General features: G+C 40.3%; 2 protein-coding genes across 4 annotated transcripts in view; both read right to left on the reverse strand.

Annotated features, from left to right (window-relative positions):
• Nucleotides 1-17,238, reverse strand: part of APBA2 (amyloid beta precursor protein binding family A member 2) — an 87,854-nt gene extending 70,616 nt beyond the window's left edge. For all 3 annotated transcript variants that reach the window (XR_011003838.1, XM_068204146.1, XM_068204145.1), the window contains exon 1: nucleotides 17,080-17,238. The gene's annotated coding sequence lies outside the window, so the exon portion shown is untranslated. The remainder of the gene's footprint in view (nucleotides 1-17,079) is intronic.
• Nucleotides 17,239-19,161: 1,923 nt separating this feature from the next.
• The window catches only part of MCEE (methylmalonyl-CoA epimerase), a 10,176-nt gene continuing 6,055 nt past the window's right edge, over nucleotides 19,162-23,282 (reverse strand). Inside the window, exon 3 of the mRNA XM_068204156.1 lies at nucleotides 19,162-23,282. This exon is cut by the window's right edge and continues 554 nt beyond it. The gene's annotated coding sequence lies outside the window, so the exon portion shown is untranslated.

Consider the following 23,282-nt stretch of genomic DNA (forward strand, 5'->3'; position numbering starts at 1 on the left):
ATGTTCCTGTTCCAAAGATATTTAAGCTGTTCATTTAAGAGGAGATGCAAAGTCATGCAGGAGAGTCCGGTCTCCTCTTGTCTCTCTGAGAAGATTTAAAGGACTCTTTCAATTTAAATGTAAAGTTGCTTCTGCAGTAACAATACTAAATGCTGCAGAATTACCTTGTCTGAATCCACTGATCAACACAGTAAATCCTAACTGGTGGAGCAATGACAAAACACAGGCCAAATCTTCACAGAGCTTTGTGAATCAACTGTGGCATTTTATCCCTTCTGAGATTACATGGGGCCTGCCCAGAGCTGCCTTCTTTCACAAGCATTGATCACCTGGGCAAAGTTATAGTTTAGTATTCCTAAATCACTGAATTCCTAAATCATTTAATACACTATTTTTATCACTATTCTTCATCATATTTCTCCCACAAATAGAAAACACCAAGAATAGTCTTGTCTAAAGATGGTGGCAATGAAATTGGATTAAAGGACTGTCAATTTTTTCTGCTATCATCTCTATTAGCTCCACAATGTCTGACAGAGGTTTACAGAATTAACTACTGGCTGTGTCCATGCCTCATCCCAAAGCTAAGAGCCAATCCTAAGCCACACTGTCCTTCATACAACTGTATGTCTTTGCTGCAGACATCAATTAAGGATGACACATTTACATCAGGGTATATATGGCCCTGTGACACTGCACAAGAATTCATTAGGAAGGAAAGTCTTACATTTTTTAAATTATGATTGGTTTAAAATAAAATCCAAAACTTAAAAGGAGTTTTAATGCAGAGCAGCCATGTTTTCATAAACATAACTGGAGATATTCCTGGGGCAGAGATGTTTGAAGCCCAGGTGAAAAGGCTCAAGAACATCCCTTTCTGTGGAACATATGCACACACTCCCCAATAGAAGAGATTTGCTCATTCATTTTTTGTCTGTGTGTTTAGGAGGGCACATTCTTGTGTTTATCTAGACTGCATTTGGTCATTACAGATCAGGTAATTATTGAAATCCACAAATATTTCCTTATGGTATTTTTCTGAATCTTATTCCTAGGAGGCAAGACACAATTATTCTTAGGATGATCATTGGAAGCAATTGCTCCTAACAGTCACTCACAGCTATCATGATAATATTTCAGATGTACTTCCTGGCTGCATTTACTGGGCTCTCTTTCCTCTTCTTTTTAGTGAGGAATAAATTATAAGTCTGTTTTGTTTTAAATCAGGCAGAGTTGGAAACAGCATAATAAGATATGACAGGTTATAGCAGAAGTCAACTCCTGAGAATTCTCTTATTTCCCCATGCCAAATCTGAATATGCCATAAACTCAAATCCTCTCTAGCAGTCATAAAATTTTAATTAGCTAAACTAAAAATATTGGTACTATTTACCACTGTTCTTATATATTTCTTGAGCTGCTAGACTTAACACTTCCAAAACAGCTTGCCTATTGCAAAGGACATCACTAATACAATAATAGTCTGTTTCAGCATACATGTGAGCATCCTGTTCAGCTTCATTACAGTTAATCAGTAATCTAGTCTCTTGTTTCTCACTGCCAAATGATTAGCTACATTCATGGATGGAATATTAATTTATACAATACCCTGGGGTACTTCTCTGTAGTACAAGACTCCTCATGAACAGATATCATTGAAAGCTTTAGTAGAACTTTGAAATAAAAAAAGAGTAAATCTAGTCAGGATCAGCTGAACTATATGAAAACAGTAGAGATCTGTATCAGCAATTGCAGTAAATATCACTGAGATATAAAAAATTAAACACGAACTTTGCATGGAATAATGAATTCTTTTAAATGCAAAAACCAAGTACCCTTCCATGCAAAGAATACATTTCTGGAGGTTTGTGAAGAACACTTGGACTTTTTCAAGGTCAAATTATGTTGTCAGTGTATAACACTGTACATGTGTTGTGTAATGGGGAGATGTGCCAGTTCTGGAAGTGAAGTGATTTTTTCCCCAGGTGCTCTGCGTCATGTGCTCAAGTTTCCCATTACACGCATGAGGACAGCAGATGGATCCAGAGGTTCTGCCTCTGGCCGTGCCTGTTTCAGCATTCCTTACATGCTGCAGGCTTTATCTTGCAGGGTTTTTCAGCTTTCTAGTGCGTGAAAATGACCTTAGTACAGGTGCAGAATGGATACACAACTGTTTGCATCTTCCACAGTCTTCTTTCTGGTTTATCTGCATTTTTTCTAGTCTTTGAATATCAGAGATGATGAAGTATTAATTTTTAAATGGTGGAAGGAAGTTCTATAAAATACTAATAATCTGTATTCTGTATAATCTAGTATAATCTGTATAATCTAGTACCAAAACATGCTTAAGATGCATTATATTACAAAATTACAGTATAACAGGATATACATATTTTAATTAGTAGCTCTGAAAACATAATGAAACTTCAATGGGGAAATTCTGTCCTGTGTTGGTTTTTCACAGTCCAAAGAAAACTGAATACAGGATGGGCTCTTGGTAAGACTATAGTGGCCTGCAGCCCCCTGTAAAATGCTAGACTGCATTTTGAAAACCCATGGCACCCTAACTCAGAATTTTCAAATCAAACTGCTTGAGTTTTGAGCCTATCAGCAATCCAGAATGGCTCTCATAGCACAAGAAACACAGCATAGGAAAATGTTTGCCAAGAATAGAATGAAAACCACTGAGAAAGAAGCAGGGTTATTTTCAAATTTCTAGCATAACAGTATTAATTATTATGAAGCTGTCTCTCATAGGGATTTTTAAAATTCTCCATTCTGAAGTCAATCACTGTACCATATATAAAATAATTTCAAGCTTTAATTATAAAAGAATTGGCAACATATTTGAAAGCAGCATAGAGATTTAGCTAACTCAGGCATTTCAAGCAAGGCTCATATTTTGATGTCACCTTCTGTTCTTGCATTTTAATTTTTCAGGCATCCTGCTTTATGAGCAGGCTATCATTTATTGCACAGCAAATGTTGGAGAGCTCCTGTTCTCCCTGGAGCTGGCAGCTCTGTCCCATGTACAATGGGATCAGAAACTGGGATCATCTCAAGATCTAGACTTCTACAGGGAATAAAGGATTTATTTATCATGCATAGTGTATGGAGCTGCTCCTGCAGGAATATGAAAAATTGGTCTGTATGGAGTGTAAGACTCTGTATGAGCCACAGCAGACACATTTACAGGCATTTGTCTGAGGTATCATGAGACAAACTTGACATGAGACTCAGCCACGTCTTTGTTTACCACCTTCGCAAACACTTAGGGTCTTATTAAGCACACAGAGCACAAGTTTGACTTCATTCCAGATGCAAGGGTTTTGGAAGGAAAAAGTATTGGATATGGGCTTTTGAGCTTCTGCTGTTGTCCTTTTGGAACGTTAATCACCAGATTTATCAGTAAAGGACACATGAAAACAGCATTTTTCATCAAACATGCATCAAACTAAGGGAGGGCTCCCAAGGTGACTCCTCAACAATCTACCAGGTTAGCATTACCTATTCTATTTAAATTTAAAAACAAAACAAAACCCTGGACTTATCATATATCATGATGGTTGAATAAACACTTAGTTCATCTGAGATAAAATTCATTAAATTAATAACTGCTGGATGTTTCAAACATCCAGCTATCTGAAAACCAAACTCTGAAGATGAGGATTTATAAATTGCAAATGAGAGAACTAGTCCCCCGTGATATCAGGCAAAATGAACAGCATGTTGGTAGATGTTAAATCCTAAAGCATAAATAATCTCCTTAAACCTACATCTGTGAAACCCAACAGTGAACTTAAAAAAATATCTGTCCTTTATGGTCAACAGAAAATAATTTAAGCAAACAAAAGATGAAAAATAGGGTAGCCAAAATGCTCTTCACTATTGGATTGTTGGATATAGAGGACCTAGGTGGAATTGACCTGATTTGGTTGAAAAAAAAAGCCTACCATCCTACAATTTGCAATGCAAATTTCAGCACATTATTTAATGCCATTAAAAAGAAGCAATAAGCTATGGATGGATCATCCATAGTAACCAGTATAATTTAAGTAATGATATCATCGTTTATCCTCATTTGGGGTAGGTGGAGTTTTACACTGAGGATGTTGTAGCTCCTTTGAAGTCTGGGTCTCTGCAGCTTGGTTTTTGGTTGTATAGACAGACCTTTTGATTTCCAAAAAAAAAGTACCAAGCACTTACACAGATGTTTAAATCTGCCAGCTGTAACATGCTGTGTATACTGAAAGACTAGGATCTTATTACTCTATCAGGAAGAGTTAATAATAAGGTGAATATTTAGATAAAGCCTATTTCCTGTTCTATTTAAGGATCTATTTCCTGATGTTACTGTAGTGTCACACTAGGAAAGATGTAAATTAGGTTGTTCCAGACTGAGTTTTCTCTGACTGAGATGTAAACTGTCTCTACTATTGTATTATCAATGCAAAGAGTAACATCTGAAGAAAGCCTTCTCTTCACCAAGTCAGGGAGAAACACTTGACATAAAATTTGTTACCTAATTTGCCTATTTCATGTAACAACCTGTGTTTGGTTTGATGTGATTTATGCACTCACATCTTTCTTCCAAATCAATTTCCATAATTCCATTTTAAAGGAACCAAAGAGGTTATCTGCTTCATATTTATACCAGCATCCACAAATGTATGGCATTAAGGGTAGGGGTTTTCTGGTATCGAGTTGAAGAGCAAGAATGCCTTCATGTCCATATTTCTGTTCACATAGATCCAGGACTGTAGCTCCATTTATATGCAAAGCAGCACACCCTATGCTTGGTTACTCAGACACTCCAGCAATGACTGCCTATAATTTATAGACAGAAGATGACAAAGTGCCAGTTATGTAAAGAGCTTTGAGGAGATAAACAGACTAGTCTATGCAGATTTCTATCTGTGAAATTGCAATACCAAAGACAGGGTTCTTTTATTTTGGAGAACTGAGCTGATTTTTTCCCTTCTTTTTCCCCTCAATATCTTCATTGCCTAAGCAGAAGATTTCAAAGTTTCATTTCTTTTTTGATGTTACATAAAGTACAAATAACATTCATTGTGGATGAAATAAAATATGCAATTAGCTCACAGTTAAAGGATTCTTTAAGAAAGGATTTGGCTTTGGCTATCTCAACTGTCTACTCTCTAATTTGAAAAAGTTTTTCAGAAAAGGTGGAAAAACCCTTTTCAAGAAATCTTCAGGCAAAGTTCAAGTGAAATTCTTGATTTAACAGCCTTTTCTGTGCTGGAACTGTAGGTATTAACTATGTTGTTTAAATTGTTCCTTTTACAGCTAGGAAGTGAGGCATCATTAGCTGTCTAGGCTATGATGCACAACTCTTATCCCAGTGGCTTTTGGGATAAGATTCTAATGGCTTTTAAAGGAGAAAAGAGGCATGTGGATCTTGTCTAGTTGGAGAAGTTGTTGAAAAGTGAAGAATTGACAAAGCAGGGGAACAATCCCTTTGTTTACCCCTGAAGTTTATTCCCTGTCTTGAGTGGCTCTGGTAAGAAAGTCAAGGGACTGAACATTTCTTAAAGTTTCTGACCATCTTTGGAAAAAAGCATCTTGATTTTAGGTGATTTCTGTAACAACACAACAAAATCTGTAGGATTCTCAAGCCTGATGCTGTGAGATGATATCCCATAAATTAATCACTTGTGAGCATAGTTCCCCTTACACATCAGCCTACTGAAAGTTTTAGGAAGCATCCATTTTCCTTTGGACCTTCATGATGATAACTAAATGTTCAGCTCATTTTTGCCAAGTTATTACAGGGTAGAGCAACTGTTCTAAATGAGACTGTAGATCCTACTCTCTACAGGTGTCTGATAAAGCTGAAATATTGTCATTATGAAAATAACAGTAAACAGAAATATTCCAGCAGAAATGGTAGGACAGATTGGCATGAGCCTTTGGCAGCTCATACTATGCTATTTGTATTTTTTAGTCTCTTGAATAATCTTGGACTCTGTGCATGTCACTCCTCCATGCTCATTAGCTTCATGAGCACAGGAGATGATAGCTGGCTATCTCTTCTTTGTCTTCTCTGCCATCCTGTGCTCTGCCAGAGATGGCAACATTGAGAGTTCTAGAGATCTGTCAAAATCCTAACTATGTGGAGAGTTTAGGCTGCATTTGGAGCTGATGTTTTTTTCCTTTTCTTCACACAGAGGTACATAGACTTTCCCTATCAGTAACAGACAGGCTAAGCAGGCAACAGTGCAGCACAGAACAGGAAGAACACTGAAAACTCACTGCTAGACAATATTCTAAAAAGTATTAATGCAGCTTCAGCCATTCTCTTGGAGGAAGTGTAATCTGTGATTGAATAAGATGCAGGGTCAGCAGGGTTAATTAGATTTACAGTTGGCCTAAACAAGAGATTAGGTTTTGACTGCAGCTGGCTTAACTGCAGCATGTAAAATATTGGCATTGCACAGAAAAAAAAAACCAAAAAAACAACTCTATGGAGCAGATCTGTTGGAGAAAAGGCACTAATCCTGCAGTGCAAGGTTGCTGTACCCCAAGGTTATAGCTGGGCAGCAGTATGGAAGACACCTACACACAAGAAGCCTCATTGACTAGCAAAGGACTAGGAGAATATTAATGAAATAACATTCAATTGACTAGCAAAGAACAAGGGGAACATTAATGCAATAACATTCTCTAATATTCTAACATCTTTAGAAATAGATACATAAAAAAGCTAGTGTGAAAACAAGAATTCCCCAGCATTTTATTTCATTTGTTGTAAGATAAAGTTTTACAAAATGTATTAAAATAAGCATGCATTTCCTAGGCTCTCAGTAAATGTACCTACGCACTTGGCTAACACTTTCAAGAATTAGCATTTTTCCTTTAAAGATGAAATAGTTGAAAAATCACTGAAGCATCACATTGGTACATTATGGGTCAATTTCTTTTATAGTTATCTATAAATTTTCCAAATCATAACTCTGCATCTCTCATCACTAAACATGCCATAAGTAGTTACTGAGGCACGAATGTAAATGGCAGTATGAGTCTAGCTGATTTATTCAGTAATTTCATTATTTGTTCATAAATAGACTGGTTTGTCTTCAACTGATGCTCAAGACAATAGGTATATAAATTTTGATATCTGATTTAAAGTAAGTAATGTCTACAGTTGCATAAATATATGGATATATGACACAAAGTATTATGGCTGGCAGAATATGATCCTTAGAGACTACTAATTATATAACTGTTGTGCTCATTGGAAAAGTCAAACATAGACTAATTCCTCTAAAAAGATGAACAATTTCTATTTTTCTATCACTAGTTCAACTCTGTTCCACCTTTCTAAGCTTAACCATTATCAACAACAACTGAATTAACTGAACAACTAGCCCATGGCAGTCTCCTGGTGGTAACCAGAAGTTCCTGTGTTGCAGCAGCAGGCAGCCATAGTCCTGCTGGGGCTGTGGGACATTCCCGGGGGCAGGAGCACTGCAGGGAAAGCTGCAGCTCATAGCAAAACTGAAGTCTTCAAAGATGCTTGAGCTGCACCCAGTTCAAATCTTCCAGCCACTGAAAGATAGATCACAGTCCCTTAATAATAGAAATTGTCCATGCTGTAAAGTAACAACTACCTAACACTGTGTGCACCTCTCCTGGGCTCTCCCAATGGATTGACAAGCTCCTAGAAGGCTTCCCTGCAGGATCCAACTTTGTACCATCCTATGTGGCCTAGCATTGCAAGGGTTTAATCAACTTCTGTGCCTCCTAATATCAGCCCCTTTACCAGATGCAAACCCTGAACAGCCACATTATATATCCCTTTCCATTTAATTCTTCATCTTGTATTTGCTGTGGTAACAACTTTCAGCTGGGGGCAAATAAATCCTAAATTATGTGTGTTGTGGAAAAATCCATTAACCAAGATTTCATCAGGTTAAGTATTCTGCAGACATTCCTGCCACAAAGAGCTGAAAAATCTATAAGTCTACAGCTGAAAAATGAATAAAGCAGACTTTGGGGAGTTTGCTTAAAAATTAAACACACCCTCACTCCCACCTCAGTGACACAGTACTAGTAAAGAAAACAACAATAAAAATCCTGTAATAACTGCAAAGTCATCCTTTTATAGTCTCCAAAGCAGAGAACTTTTTACTTACATGCTATTCATATTTACATAGGTAAAATATTTAATATGTTAATCTACAAAGGTAATTATTTTTATCTTGTAGTTTAGCCCAGCAAGAAGGTTAACAGCAAAATGCAACTAAATAGGAGAACCAAATTAAGATTTTCTAGTTAGGTACACTTAAGTTCTATTCTCCGATAACTACAGACATATCTATAATTCAGGTTTTAGTAAAGGTTTGGTCTGTGTGTTACTGATTAAATCCAGTGTTTCACAATCTTTTGCTACCATAATACGAGGTTATATTGGCCTGGTACCACTCTTTTACACTATTCGTTTCCTCTGTCAGATTAATTTAAACAGAAGATACCAAACTGCGAAGTCTATTTAGACAGGTCAGTCTTTTGAGCAAAGACAGTCTACTGCTGCCTTCTAAATGCCTTCCACCAAGGGGTCCAAGACATTTGGTTGGCTCATAGGCTCCACTGCACAGATAGTATGTAAATCTCTCTTCTTTTTCCAATCACCTCCATTTCACTCAGGATGCTAATATGGTGTTTAGTTAAGTCCCCCATGTACGGTAAACTTCAGACTTTACTATTTAGGAATTTGTGTTTGAATTTCCCCCAATTGGATGATCCTGTGACAAGGAGCCTGGCATGCAGCTCGGGCACAGGATCCACCCTGCGGAGCCTCCGAGGCTGGAGGGAGGAGGGGCCAGGACTGCCACAGGGTCAGCCCGAGGAGCCCCAGCCCATGTGTCAGTGTGACCAACATGTGCAAGCTGTCAACTAGTCAGTGAGGGCCAGCCTCAGCTGGCAGCCACAGTTAGTCACAAGCTTATCTGATGAGGACAGAGATAATATCTTTAAGACAATATGGATTTCATCCTGTCAAGAATGAAGACTCATTGTGCCAAGGCACTGGGAGAGTGGGAAACTTAGAGCAGTAATAAACAGCTTTTGTTTCCTAACCTTCCAGTGGGATTTACCAATACTGTAGCAGGTTACTACATTACTTAATTACTACTTTAAATAGGAATATCATTGAATAGAGGAAAGTGTGTAACACCATGGGCTGTTCACTGATAATACAGCTGGTTCAGAGACTCTGGATGACATTTGGCTTGTTTATATTTATCAGGAATGGTTATAACAATGTTAAGTACCATCAGAAAGAAAACTGATAATTCGAGCTTAGTACATTCAAACAGATGCTGGTTAATATTAAGGAACTTATTTCTACTACAAGTGCTGTAGCACTGCAAATCACGAGAACTTCAGAATTAAAGGTATCATATTGTCCACAAACGTTTAAAATACAAACTCATAGTTTCTTCATTCCTGGAGCCTGTCTAAGATCAAAGCTGTGATTCTCACACACCAGAAGCTGGAGCCTAAACTAAACCATGAAATATTGTAAGAGTCCCAACACTAAAAAATGTCAACAGATCTAAGTTAAATCAATGTTGGCTCAACAATAAGACAGGTATTTTACTGAATTGTGACAAAAAACTTTAAAAACAAATATAGATATATGCACAGGAAGGAAAATAATAGTGTTGCAAAGGTATAGTAGTGCTGTAATATATAATTCTCCCCTATTTTTCCTCCAAATCATGATCTGTTAGTTGGTGGGTCAGTTATAATGCATGCAATTGAATAATAAATGGAGGACAAATACCTAATTAAACACATGCTGTACAGATGATTTATTATCACTGCAGGTAGGTGTGGAATAGATGTAGAAAAACCTTAAGGTGGTCTCTTTCCAGGTATTGAAAACAACCAGTATCATAACAGATACCTTTTACTTGGTGAAAACTGAAACTTCCACCTACCACTGAAAATATAATGAAAACCCTTTAATTATTAAAAAAAAAAAAAAAACACCACACAAATGCCAAATCAACTAAACCAAAAAGCAAGCAAACTAAGAAATTCCTACCAATACAACTGACTTAAAGGTATATTCCTGGTACTACACAGGTATTTTCATGGAACTCTTCCATCAATAAAGCCAGCAATCATTAACCAGAAATGAAGAATTCTGCCACCAACAACCTTCATAATGCTGGAATCAGCAATACAATGCAAATCACAATTTACTAGGAAGCGTTCCCTTGCAGGGCTCATTTTATGTCTCTAATGCAGCACTGAGCACGGAATTTCTAGTCACCAACAGAATTCCTTCCCTTTCATTCATCCAGTATGCAACAGCTCTTATCTCCTGGGCCATAACATGTCAAATACTTCTACATAATTAAAGCCATACTGATTGACTGGCTAAGAATATCACTGGGATAAATTTCTTTTTAAAGCTGCCTTATCTGTAATCAAGAGTTGTCTTCTAGTAACACCAGATTTTGTGCCTAAAGGACATTTTATATATATCTACACACACGCATATATAGAAATAATGTTCCTTTCTCCTCCAGAATACATCAATAACAAGAATATATCATCATACTCTGATTTCCCTTTGTCGTGTTAAATTGGACAAAATATGGCAAGAGGCACTTAGTAAGGCAGGCAAAATGCTTATTTTTTTAAGTATGGAAACTATAATCAATATTCCTCCTTTGATAAAAACCTTTATTGCACTCCCAAAGAGAATCTTTCCATATTTCATTGCTTTGTGCATATCTTAGATTTGTTGTGATGGTGTGGTTTATTTCAGAAAAGAAAATTAAAATCTGTAGAGGCCAAAAAAACATGAACAAATTGGTGATGAGGCTTATGTCTTGTCAGGTTATTTTATATTTTAATGTACTGTTAACAGTTCATTCTTTTCAAATACAAATCTAAGGGCAAATTTAAATATCAAGGCAAGCAATCTGGTAGCATGGCAACAATGTGCTATGCTGCATAGTAAGAATTTGGAACCATGCAAGCCTGCTTCTTTCCCATACTGGATCATTTTATAAGAGCAGAAATAAATTTATGTTCTTTGTAACTGCCTTGATGATTATTTATCTATTAGTAGCTGTAGTGGTCTTCAAAACTCAAGACAGCATAGCAACCCTGTGAAACCTGATACCAGTCAGAATGCAGAATGGCTATCCTTAACAGACACAAAAGCTGCAGATTAGAAGAAGAACAAAAAAAAATTTAAAAGGATATGTTTAGTAACAGTGTTTAATACAAGATTTCATTCCCAGGAGACCAGTTTGGTGTGGATTTGAGGAGCATAGCAGCTCTGAAGCAGTCTTGCTTCTGCACGAGAAACAGGCAATGCCATCCCCATATAAACTCCCCCAGGTGTGTTGAAAAGGCATCTCTCAGCCTTCAGAGTATGAGTTTTGAGACCTATTTTAAAATTTGACTAAACAAAAAAGGTGCACTTACCCTTGCACTGAAATAATTTTTGTGGTAGCTCGTATCAGTGATTCTTGAGAGTAACATCAAATTATTGGTACCATTTCACTCTTGGCGATTGGGAAAAAAAAGTAAAATCCTGTGTTATTCTAGAACAGAATGTGGTCTGTGCCACCCTCATCCTCTTCAGTTAATCCAGTACCTCAGGCATATTTTACCATGTTGCTGGAGCAGGAAAAGGCAAAGTTAACTAACACTTCTGATCTTCAGTTCTTGAAGGGCACACTGGGTGACCAAGAGTTCACCCAAGCACCTTTGTTTCTGGGTAGTGGACAAAGGCAGTAAAGATGTGGATGGCATTGTGGGAATATTTTTTTCTTTATTATTCTTCACATCCAGATCAGGTACTTCACTGAACCTGAACAGCGGATGCCAAACACAGCTACTCCTTCTGGGAGGTTTTTACAACACTGCTTAGATCAGTGCTGTCCCTATGGAACTTCTCACCACACATTCCCATGTTATATAACATCCCTTGGCATTTTGGACTCCAGTGGTCAAATCCAGGCCTACACCCTCACTCATGGTCAGTGTTACAGAACTGTTATTTGGGTCGTGAGCTGCTTGTTGCTGGTTTTGTATATTTAAGATAGATAGAAGTAAATGTGCCTGCTATGACCACATTATGAATTCATAGCTAAATCTAACCTCTGTACTCAGGTGAAAGACTTCTAAATCTTTCTGTCTTACACTTAATCTTCATTAAATTAATAAATAAAATAAATCTTGCACTAAATCTTCAAGGTTCAGATCCCTGTGAACCCTTAACACAAAGGCAAAATACATACACAAGAAAAACTTGCAAGATCAGGTCTCTCTTGGAGAATATTTCAGAAATAAAAAGGATTTCACTCCTCAAAAGTTATCAGGGTTACTGTACAATTGACTTGGGAAGAGGAACTTACGCAAAGGTTGTAGCTGAGAAGTGCATCTCTGAAGAGAATACCTCAGTAAAGGGAACAAAAGCAATCTGGAAATAATGCAAATTGGTGATATGCTCACAAATATTCCTAATATCAATGCACAAAACAAAATTCAAAAACTCCAATTAATAAAATGGAAATATTCAATCAGCCTTTTAAGTAATAAAGCAGTATCAATTTCTGTGTGGCTGAATCTTCATTATTAGGAGGGCTATTTCCTGAAGGAAACTCCATCTTACTAATTTAAACCAACCAATTCAAAGACAACTACTCCAAGACACTCCTCATGCAGCTCCCACTGGAAGCCTGGGTTGGTATCAGTAGATGTCTGCATTGCAGAAGTATTACTATTTGAAAATCCTGATCTAGACTGCAAACCTCACACTGGTTATAACTGACATATTTTGTATACCTTTTTGCCAACTTTCCTCTTCATTTCCTTCTGTTTCAAAAGAAAATGATCTCTTCATGCATGAGTATACTTCAGAGTATGCATCTCCAGCAGTATTTCACATTATCTGAGAACAATGACAATTTTTCCCTGTCATCCCTACCTACAGGGCTTCTAGTTCTTCCTCTTTAGCTTAGGTGGAAGCACCTATTAATCCCAGAGTTTTCCATACCAGTCTTTGCTCAGCTCTAACTTACTCCTCTTGAAGGGCAAATCACCTTCCTCTGCTGCAGCATGTGAATGAAGACAGTAAGTACTGCAACAAAAAAGGAAAGGAATGTCATGTACTCAAGTGACACTGCATTTACCTACAAACGTCAGAAACAAACTGTTCAATCCCTACGTTATTTACCAGCTGTGCAAGGCTTTCCTTCCAAAAAAACACTATTGTTAGCCATGAGAAGACCTAAGTTCAGACAAAACTGAGAATTCAAATGGAAGTTCTTTTCTCATGGATGCCATGACAAAGCTTGTGTTGCATGTTTAGCTTCTGCAGACAGCAGAAGCCTAAAGCGCTACACACTTCACCAATCATGTGGTGCTGTCTTGAGCTGCTTTTCATGCAGCTCTCATGGGTCCTCAGGAAAAAATAAATCATACATGTAATACTCTTCCCAGTAGACTGAAAGCATTTGCAAGTACTTATAAAGAGCATTTGACTCAGCGACAGCAAGTTTTTTGAAGTCTAAAAACCAGCGAATTCTGATTCTGCTTTCAGTTCTTCCTCTTAACTTGTGAAGCTCATGTGACGGCATCAGTGCTTTATTTTCTCTAGATGTAACAACTGCCATTACATCTCTTGCACAAATGTTGCAAGGCTTTAATTGCCTCATAGTACTGTCAAAAGATACCTCCTAGTAAAAGCTATTGCTTGCAAGTAGTATGCCCTTCTTTCTGTTTATTTCAAGCAAATATCTCTTTCTTGGGAGGCTTATAGTAAGGTATTAGTTTGTATTAATGTAATGTACTGTTTCACACATAATAGAAGTTAATATATCATACTGATAATGTATTCCATCTTTGCTGAGATGCCCAGATTAGTCCTAGTATTGAAATTCTAAACCTTCTTTAAAAATCTGACTTCTGGAAACACATCTGCTTCTTGTATCACATACAGATAGGCACAAACAGGATCATAACACTTCAGGTTGTTAAGAATGTCAGAGATCTCTAGTCCAACATTCTGCTCAAACCAGGGTCATCAGTGAGCCCTGATCAGTTTGCTGAGGGAATTATCCAGTCTGGTCTTTGCAGAGACCATACAACCTCTCTGGGCTACCTGTCTCCATGTATGATTGTCCTTGTGGGGCAAAGTATTCTGCTTGTATCCAGTCTGAACCTTTATTTCAACATATGCCTTTTGTCTCTCATTCTTTGGCACATGCCACTGTGTAGTCTGGCTCCAGTTCCCTGAGGAACTCTTCAAGGACTGGAAGGTTGCTGTTAGGTGACCCCATAGCCTCCCTTTCTGCAGGCTGATCAGGCCCCACTCCCTCACCCTCTGCTCAGAGCTCGGCCTCCAGCCCCAGCCACTTCAGTGGCCTCTGCAGAACCCCAGGTCTTCAATAACTTCCTTGTACTGGAAGGACCAAAACTAGACCCAGGGTTATAAATGTCACCTACTGGGTGCTGAGCAGAAGGGAATAATCACTTCCCTCGATGTCCTGGCTGCACTATTGTTCATACAGACCAGGATGCTCCTGGCTATCTTTATTGTCAGGGGTTGTGGCTGGTTCATGTCCAGTTTTCTGTCCACCAGGACCTCTGGGTCTTTTTGACAGGGCTGCTCCTTGGCCTCTACCACTGCAGTGCTTAAAGCATGAAAAAATTGCCTTGTTTATTTAAACACAGCTTACAAGGGAAATGGATTTTAAAAGTCTGCAGAAGCACCTGAACCCTGATGTGTTCAAAGGCTACAACCAAGATTTGTTCTGAACAAAACCAGAATCCTCCATATGTCTCTCTGTCAGCTGGTAGCTTGGAACAGGTCACTTTCTCTAATTTCTCATCCCTCAGCACAGGAATATTAACTGAAAGATGGTTAAACCATGGTATTTTCACAAATTACTTCTTAGCAAATATTCTTATCAGAATGGCTTGAGAGATGGTAAAATTATGCTTCTTGAAGTGGTTTCTCATGTTCACAGCCTTAAGCAAAGGTCACTTTTTAAAGACCTAGCTTGTTTAAATTCATGTCCAGTCCTCAGCCTGAACCAGCACTAATCAAGTAACTACACAAAACATGCTTTTTGAGATTCCTCCTTAGAACTGTAATACTTTGACCAAAAGAGCTAAGCATCTATGGCTTTTGCAAGAGCACTTTTCCTTTACTATCAGAGGATCAAGAGGGAGCAATAACGTAGCTGCTGATGCATTTTTAAAAATAGCTTCAGATATTTCCAAGTGCAGATACGGGCTAAACTGTCAGAGAATTTAGAAACTCTGACAGCCAGGGTTTACAAGGACAGTTCTGCAGCATGAAATCCTATGAGCCCCAAATGGACTAAGGACAGTGGCTTCAACTTCAGCAGTTTAGCTCTCGCAGAACAACATATGAAAGAAAAGCTCTTATGAAAGAAAAGCTCTTTCCTCTTGTCTGTCCCATATGGAGAAGAACCAGGATGATAAAATGTCATCTTATGCTTGGCATAAATGTCAATCTTTTGCTTCTCAAATACATAACCTGCACATACTGTATTTTATCTTAAGTGGCAATAAGGACTTAAACTAGAATTCCTCTCCTTTAAAACTACGTTATATTTGAAAAACTGTGGCTTACACAGAACCACAAAAAACTATGACAGTAATTGTTTCTTTTCTTCAGTTCTACTTATTAATTAACCAGGGATTCTTGGGTAGCAGGCATAATAGATAAATACCTTTTCTGCAAACAGATTTCCCAGCCCCTCCTGGGAGATTATAGGGCCAAGTAATGCAACTGAAAACACTACTTGCATTTTTCCAACTGGTCACAGTAATTTCAGACTTTTCTTAAACATCACTGCAATGCACATTATCTCTCTACTATACATGATGTATGATCTCTTATCTATTTAAATTTATTTTCTTGTATGTTCTCACTAGCATGCAACAACCACCAAAACAACACTGAGGATGCAAAGTATGTAAATCTGAAAGCACAGATTCCCAGTTAAGGCAAAATAAGGCAGTCTTTGACTTTCCAAGATGCAGCTCTAAATGCAGTATTCCCTTCCTTTCCCCCACCCCCATCCCTTTTGTAATGGCAATACAAGGCACCTCACACACATATTCAAAAAAACTGTTCAATAAGAGGCAAACGGACCATGCTATACTATCTCATGCTGTTTATCCCATCAAAAATCTGGTATTCTTAATTAAGCACCCTTTTCCCTCCAGATCTCATGATGAAGGGAACGGGGAAAGAGCAGATCAAAGGCTCTGATCCCTTTGCTACGGTGGAGACATGAAATCAGAACCAAATACAAACTCCGAGCGGTGCTGCATTACAGGAGGGCTCCTCTCGCTTTTCTTTTCACTCTTATTAAGACAAACGGACTTAAGCCTCCCGCCCTCCCACAAAACGCTGACACGATGCGGATGCTGCACGGCCGGTCCCCGCGTTACCCGGAGCCGCCGTCCCGGCACGGCGGGGCTGAGGCGGCCGGGCCGGGCTCGGAGCTCGCACCGTCCCGGGGGAGCCGAGCGGAGCCGCAGCCCAGCCCCGGGGGAGCCGAGCGGAGCCGCAGCCCGGCCCGGGGGATCGCCGCCGGTTCTCCCTCGCCTGGCGGGGGGCGGTGGCGGCGCCTCCCCGGGCTCAGCGGGGACAAGCGGGAGTGCGGCAGCCCCCTGTGCCGGAGCCCCGCGCCGCCGATCGCGACAGCGCCGGCCGCTCCGCCATGCCGCAGGGGCTCCCCTTCTCCCCGGCTTCCCGTCCGCTTGCGGGCAGCTCGGTTGCCAGGGGACGGGGATGAAGATGAGGATGGGATGGGACGGGAGTAGCCGCTGGCGGGGAGAGCAGCCCCCAGCCCCGATTCGAGGGGAGCCCCGGCCGTGCTGGCGCGGGGCGGGGGCGTGCCCGGGGGCTCCCCGCTCCGCTGAGGGGACCCGCGGGATGCTGCCGCCCCACCCCCGACGGAGCCGCCGGTGCCCGCGACGACCCCGGCCGGCGGTCGGTAGGTCGGTCGGTCGGTCAGCCCCCCGCCCTGCGTCCCCGGTCCTTACCGCGGTGCAGCGGCGGGGCCGGTCCCGAGCAGCGGGGCAGCCGCAGCCGCAGCCGCTCTTTTGTGTGGCTGCCGAGCGCCGCACACCGCGGCGGGCCCGCCCGGGAACCTGCCTGCGCCAGCGCCCGGGAACCTGCATGGCGCATAGCGCCCGCGCCGCCTCACGGCCCCGGCGGGAGCGGGGGGCGGCCCCGGCCCCGCGCAGCCCCGGGGGCTCGGCGGGACGCACTGACCTGTCCGCCATCCACCCCCAGACCGGCGGCCGGGCACTGTGCCAGCTCCGCCTGCGCCGCGCTCCTCAGCGGTGTCCGGCGACAGGACGAGGAGCAATGGCCATAAACTGAAGCACAAGTTTCACCTCAGCCCGAGGGAGAACTTCTTCACACCGAGGGTGGCACGGTACTGAAGAGCTGCCCGGGGAGGGTGTGGCGTCTCCCTCGCTGAAGACACTGCGAAGCCACCTGGACGCGTTCCCGTGTCACCGGCTCCAGGTGACCGTGCCTCGCAGCGCGGACAGTCCTGTGACTCAGTGCTTGTGTCCACACGCGGGCACTGAGGAGCGCAGGCCGCGGCCCCGGCCCAGCTCCCGTCCCGAGCCCCTGGAGCAGCAGCTGCCACAGCGATGCTCGCGGGACGCCCGCATCCCACTGTGGCGCTCGGCGAGACCACTGTATCCCCAGGGACCTGGTTTGGCGCTGGGCTGGAGCTGAGGGTGTTTTCTGGGAGTCTCCACAGCATCTCTCCGGAATTACATTCCTGAATGCCATGTCATCCTGCTAGGTGATCACCTCACCTTTCCCTGTTGCTCGAGGTGCTCCAGTGCAACAAAACCCCAAACACCAAAAGTCTGAACATTACAGCAAGGGACAGCACTGGACTCAGTCACGTTCCATCATACGGCCAGATTTATGAGAACAAATCATGATTTTTGTGCCTTGTGCAAATAATACATAGATCCACCCCTAAAGTTTAATACTGTAGGACTCAATGTGTACTATTTAAAAGCTCACTGAAGAGGGTTTCTCCAAGAACATTTCTTATGGTAGATGATAAACACAGTTGGTTCCTCAGGCCTTTTATTAGAAACCTCTAGATATTTTTAGGGCAGCTAGGTGATAGTGACTATTTTGTATATGAAGAAACACGTATCTTAGAGCAATTCTGACAGGCTTTGCCAATAATTACGCACATTTGAGATAGCAGCTAATCTTTCTCGCTATAGCAAAAGTAAAAAGCTGTCCTAATGTAATGATACTGCGCTGCAATCAGCTAGGTATCAGTGTTTACTGTAATAGCTGTGTGCTCAGTGTGGTGTGTGTTCATTTTGCCCTGGTGTTAGCATCAAGGCACATTCCATGTACACGCAAAGGTCCTTCAAGGAAACACCTTTTTGTGGGGGGGGGTTTTAGTTTTTAGTTTAGTTGTTAATATTTTTGTTAAGACTCTCCATTTGCTGCTAAGAGGCTATTTTCTGGCATGGTTTTCTATGGTGACTTTTCCCATCTGTCCCTTTCTACATCCCAATTACTGGACAGACTTTGGTTTTCTTTTGAAGATACTGAAAACTCAAAACATTACCCAAACTGTAATGCATGTATGTTTTACAAAGAACTGCAGTGTATCTACATATATAATCTGCAGACAGGTTGTTTAAACATTTGGCAAATGATCTTTTAATTCAAATTATTAATTCTCAAAATTGTTGACTTGATGAAACAGCCTCATATACATAATAAAGTCTCACTTTATCAAAATACCAAAACCAGTATTTCCAGCCCAATAGGGCAGATGTTTTCTTTATGAAGTTACTACAGCTGCAAGTATTGTACCACAACGGACCTCTCAAAGACTTCAGAGGTCCCAAAGGGAGTGGGATATATTTTTTTAACTTTTTAAAATTTAAGTTTCTAACAAACATTCTCCCTCCACAACATTTTGGAGACAGTGATTCAGACAGATGGTTACTATAGAAAATTATGTACCAAAATGGAAGGTAAAAATACGGTGCATGATACCAGTCCATGAACATAACTCTCTTACTCTTCAATTTCTGGAAATAATCATTTCCATAAACGCCAGCCAAGGGTGCAGAGTTGGATATTCCCCTTATTTAATGCAAACTGTGCATCACCACATATGCTTTCAGGGTACCTGCAGTTGCAAATTACTTCAGATCTTAAAATTATGTTTTGAACCTGTCTTTATTACTGAGAAAAATGCAATGTTAAAAATAAGTAAAGTTTTTCATTAAAGATCTACTTCATAGAAGATTTTAATACCTATTTACTATTTTTGTTTTAGCAGTAAGAGTTGAAAGGCCACTTTAGATCTATAAAAGCCATTAAATGCTTCAAAATGTATCATTACTTTAAAATGTATCAGAGAAGTCTTCCTCATTTGTGAATCTATGCTATGAACGTTGCAGTTAGCAATGCTTTTTGACATTATACCAGACAGTGCAAATGAACATTAAAATGGAGAGTTAACATAATTATAGATATTTAAGGATTATACAGGATATAAATATCCCTCCTTCACAATAAGATAAATATTTATTTCATAATTTGTTCAAAGTGCTTTGAAAATGCTTGTCAAAGGTGACAGATCTTGCATTCCTAAGTGCTTGAGGTCTTCCATTGCAAAATGTCAGCCCTAGGTTGATTAATTTATACATTGTTGTTAGTTCCCATTTTCACATTAATTGACTAGTTGAACTTGATGAACTTATTCTGTTTGACAGCCTCAATTTGGCCAACATGATAACTGCTTTGGTAAAAGAACTGATATTGAAACAATTAATTCTGAGTTTTTCTCTTAGTTAAGGGTTCTTATGTCCAACAAACCCATGTCACATCACTACAGGAAGAATTCCTTGTAAGGACAGAATTAAATGAAGTGTCAAGGATATCACTGTCCATACACTCCTACTGGAAGTACCTCAACCTGATAATGTAAACATCTCCATGATTCATGGTCTTTCTATGAGACTTCAGCTGGATATGGTAATAAGGAAAGCAACAGAATTCAGAGTGAAATTCGGGTGCATTAATTGCAGAATAAGCATGACAGGAACGGAGTTTTTGCAGAATTGCAAAACTGTAAGGTTGGCTTTTAGAAAGCATGCAGTTAGTTCTCAGCATTTGAAGTTTGCTTCTAGGTTTGTCTCATCATAAGGAATGGGATTCATTCTGCAGCCTGTTCACCTCCTCCCACCTAGGAGTGACTTGAGGATTGCAGAGAGGAAGTAAAAGAAGATACTTTGCATCATTTAATTATGAGCTGTTTAGCTGCCTGAGTAATGTTGATGGAGTCCAGAAAAATGTGTCTTGTCTGCCTTAGGCAGCATAAAATGGGAACAGGCTTCAGCTCAGAGGGGAAAGGAGGCACATGGAGAGATTGGAACAGGGAACTTGCACTTGACAAATGGCACAAGTGTGAGAAAATTTACTGGCAAAATACTAACACTCCATCTTCTGAGAAGCATGACATTATCAGAGAAGAAGGTTTTGCTGTTTTAAAAAATCCACCAAACAGACAAAAACCAAAAAAGATGAAATACTGTCAAAGCCTATTTCCCTTCCAAGACAATCAGGCTCCAGTTACTTGAATCACTGCTGTTCTTCCCAGAAGTTTTAGAATGGTGCTACAGGGGTGTATTGTTAAATGTCCCTCCACTGAAAGGAGCAAATCACAGCTCTCTCGTTCCCCAGTTTCCATCCCTGAATTTCCACTGTTTTTCTAGGTGTTATTCCCCTCTTATAATCATGGTAGTGACAAAGAGTAAGGCCCATGTACGTAAGCCCTGTCCCAACCCCTTGGTAAGTCAAAACAACAACTTGTGAAGGCTGCCTGCTTTAAGGTGAAGGACTACACAGTTGATAGGGGCTGATTCTGTTCCCACTGAAGTCTAAGGGAGTTAAGTTTATGAACAGGAAACCTCTCTCAGTTGTAGCTGTCTTCAGATCAGATGTAGCTGTAGCTCCCTTGGCTATTCTCTAAGTCTACAGCTCCAGAAGGGGAAATTCTCCTGTCCTGTAGCACGCACCCAGACAAGTAAGGGGGTCTGATCCCATCAAATTTTAAGAGCTTGTGAGAACATGATCTAGTTTTGTGTACTGACTAATTTGCAGACCTAAACTCTCTTTTGCAGGGCTGGGGGTCTGTGTGTGTGTGTTGGAGTTTTCTTGACTTCCGCCTTAGGAATAGTCAGAAAAAAGGTATGAACTGTGAGATAGGAGCACGACTTAGATACAAGGAACAAAATGCATCAGCTGACTTAGAGCTGGGCAACCCCATGTCACTCAGTCAGGAAAACTGCTGGTTACTAGCTAAAAAGTAATGCAAGCCTCTTTCTCCTAAGATAGGGAGCACAATCATCAGGTGGAGCAAGTGTTTACTTAAAAATCTCTGTTCTCTAGTGCTACCTTATAGGCACACAGTTTGTGGTGATTGGGAGTGGGGCTGCAGCCCAGCCTCATCCCCAGTGGGCACAGCTGTGAGAAGCAGGTGAGCAGCACTGACAGCAATGAGCCATGGAGTGCCCAGGGGCACTGAGCAACCACCAAAGGGAACAGAGGGCACACAGGTGCAGTGCATCAGCGTGAGGGGTATGAAAGGTTGGGCTGGAGAACAGGAGGGGCAGATGCTTGCAGCCTTCTGCAGTGACATGGTGTTATCCTGTATGGGTGAATGCTTAAAGCCTTCTAAAATTATATGGGGATATTCTGTGTGTTGTGGCTGTCTCAACTCTGACATATGCTGTGACACTACCTCAACCTGCCTACTCTGTTATGTTGACAAGATTTCATACACACAAGTCCATCTCCTTCAGACAGGACAAAGAGATGGAGAATGAGCCATGGGAGGACTGTTTCTGTTGCACCAAATTAAGGTTATTTGGTTTAAAGACTTCTATTCAATTATCATAACCAGTGAAGTTTTTAGTGTTGGCATTTCTATGCTGGTTTTGCAGAAAAGGTGCCTTCTTGTCTTTGACAGAAAGAAAAGACAAGACCAGCTTAGCTCAAAGAATATCTCCTAGAATGGCCAAATCATATCTCAGGAATATTAAATCATTCTGCATTTCCTTCATAAGCCTTAGGATTTCTAAATTTAAACAGTTTAGAATTTAGATCACAAACTACCCTCTAAACAGCGATTTGATGAAATGTAGGAATCCTGTGGAAGGCTGCATTTTCCTTAAAATATGAAAGAAGGAGTATTTATTTTGGGTACAAAGCTATCTTGTTAAAAAGAAAAAAAACATGGCTTTGTAGAGATTTTTTCCAGAAGTAAAATTCATGAGGGAATGTCAATGTCTTTAAAAACATGTTTAAATCTCAGGTCAACATTACATTTGTATTTTGTTGCTGCAAATGTGACACACATTACAAGTAATTCCATTAAGTAAAAAGTTGCCCAGACTAAGATGATCTTTGTATCAAGCTGAAGGTTCTTACTGCATATGCAGAGATGTAGGAGAACTTAAAATTCAGACTGTAGTTAAGCTAGGAAAGTATGACTTTTTAAGGCTTGAGAAAACTCAAGAAATAGCAAGTCTTCTATTTCTGCAGCTGAAATGTCAAAACAAACCTATAAAAAAGTCTCAGGAAAAGACTGCTTGGGTAATATACACCAATAAAGTGAAGTCTGTTCATAAATAAGTTAACAAAACTGCCTGCAGCCTGTGACATCAGCATACTGGCATGGTCTTTAATGCTAACAACTGTGTACAGAAGCAAGACTTACGTGGAGCGTGTTTGCTGCTGATTTTGTAAGTGCTTCTGCACAGGAAAACCTTATTTGTAAAGTAAGTGAAAAGGTTAATTGCTGCTTGTTCGTGTCTCTTCAAGATGTCCTTCTATGGAGAAAGCCTAGGAAAAAAAAACTTTAAAAACGCTAAAAGTGAAAATGTCACAACTGCATTACAATATGAAATATGTATCAGGCAAGTGGCTTTCAGGTTCTCTTCTTGCATTGCCTGCATATCCACAAAGTTCATAAAACAACTAAATGACGATTTATGCACATTAACTTCCTTGGCAGTAATTGTTATGCCAAGAAAAACTTATTTACTGATTGCAGACATCCATACAGTAATATATGGGTTTTTTATTGCATGAACCAATCAAACAGTGTGAAGCACAGATGGTGAATGGTGAAAAGAGAAAACACAATCTTTGTTTTCCTTTATTTCTAAAGAAA

This window comes from Anomalospiza imberbis, chromosome 13 (assembly GCF_031753505.1).
Source record: "Anomalospiza imberbis isolate Cuckoo-Finch-1a 21T00152 chromosome 13, ASM3175350v1, whole genome shotgun sequence".
Taxonomy (NCBI): Eukaryota; Metazoa; Chordata; class Aves; order Passeriformes; family Viduidae; genus Anomalospiza; species Anomalospiza imberbis.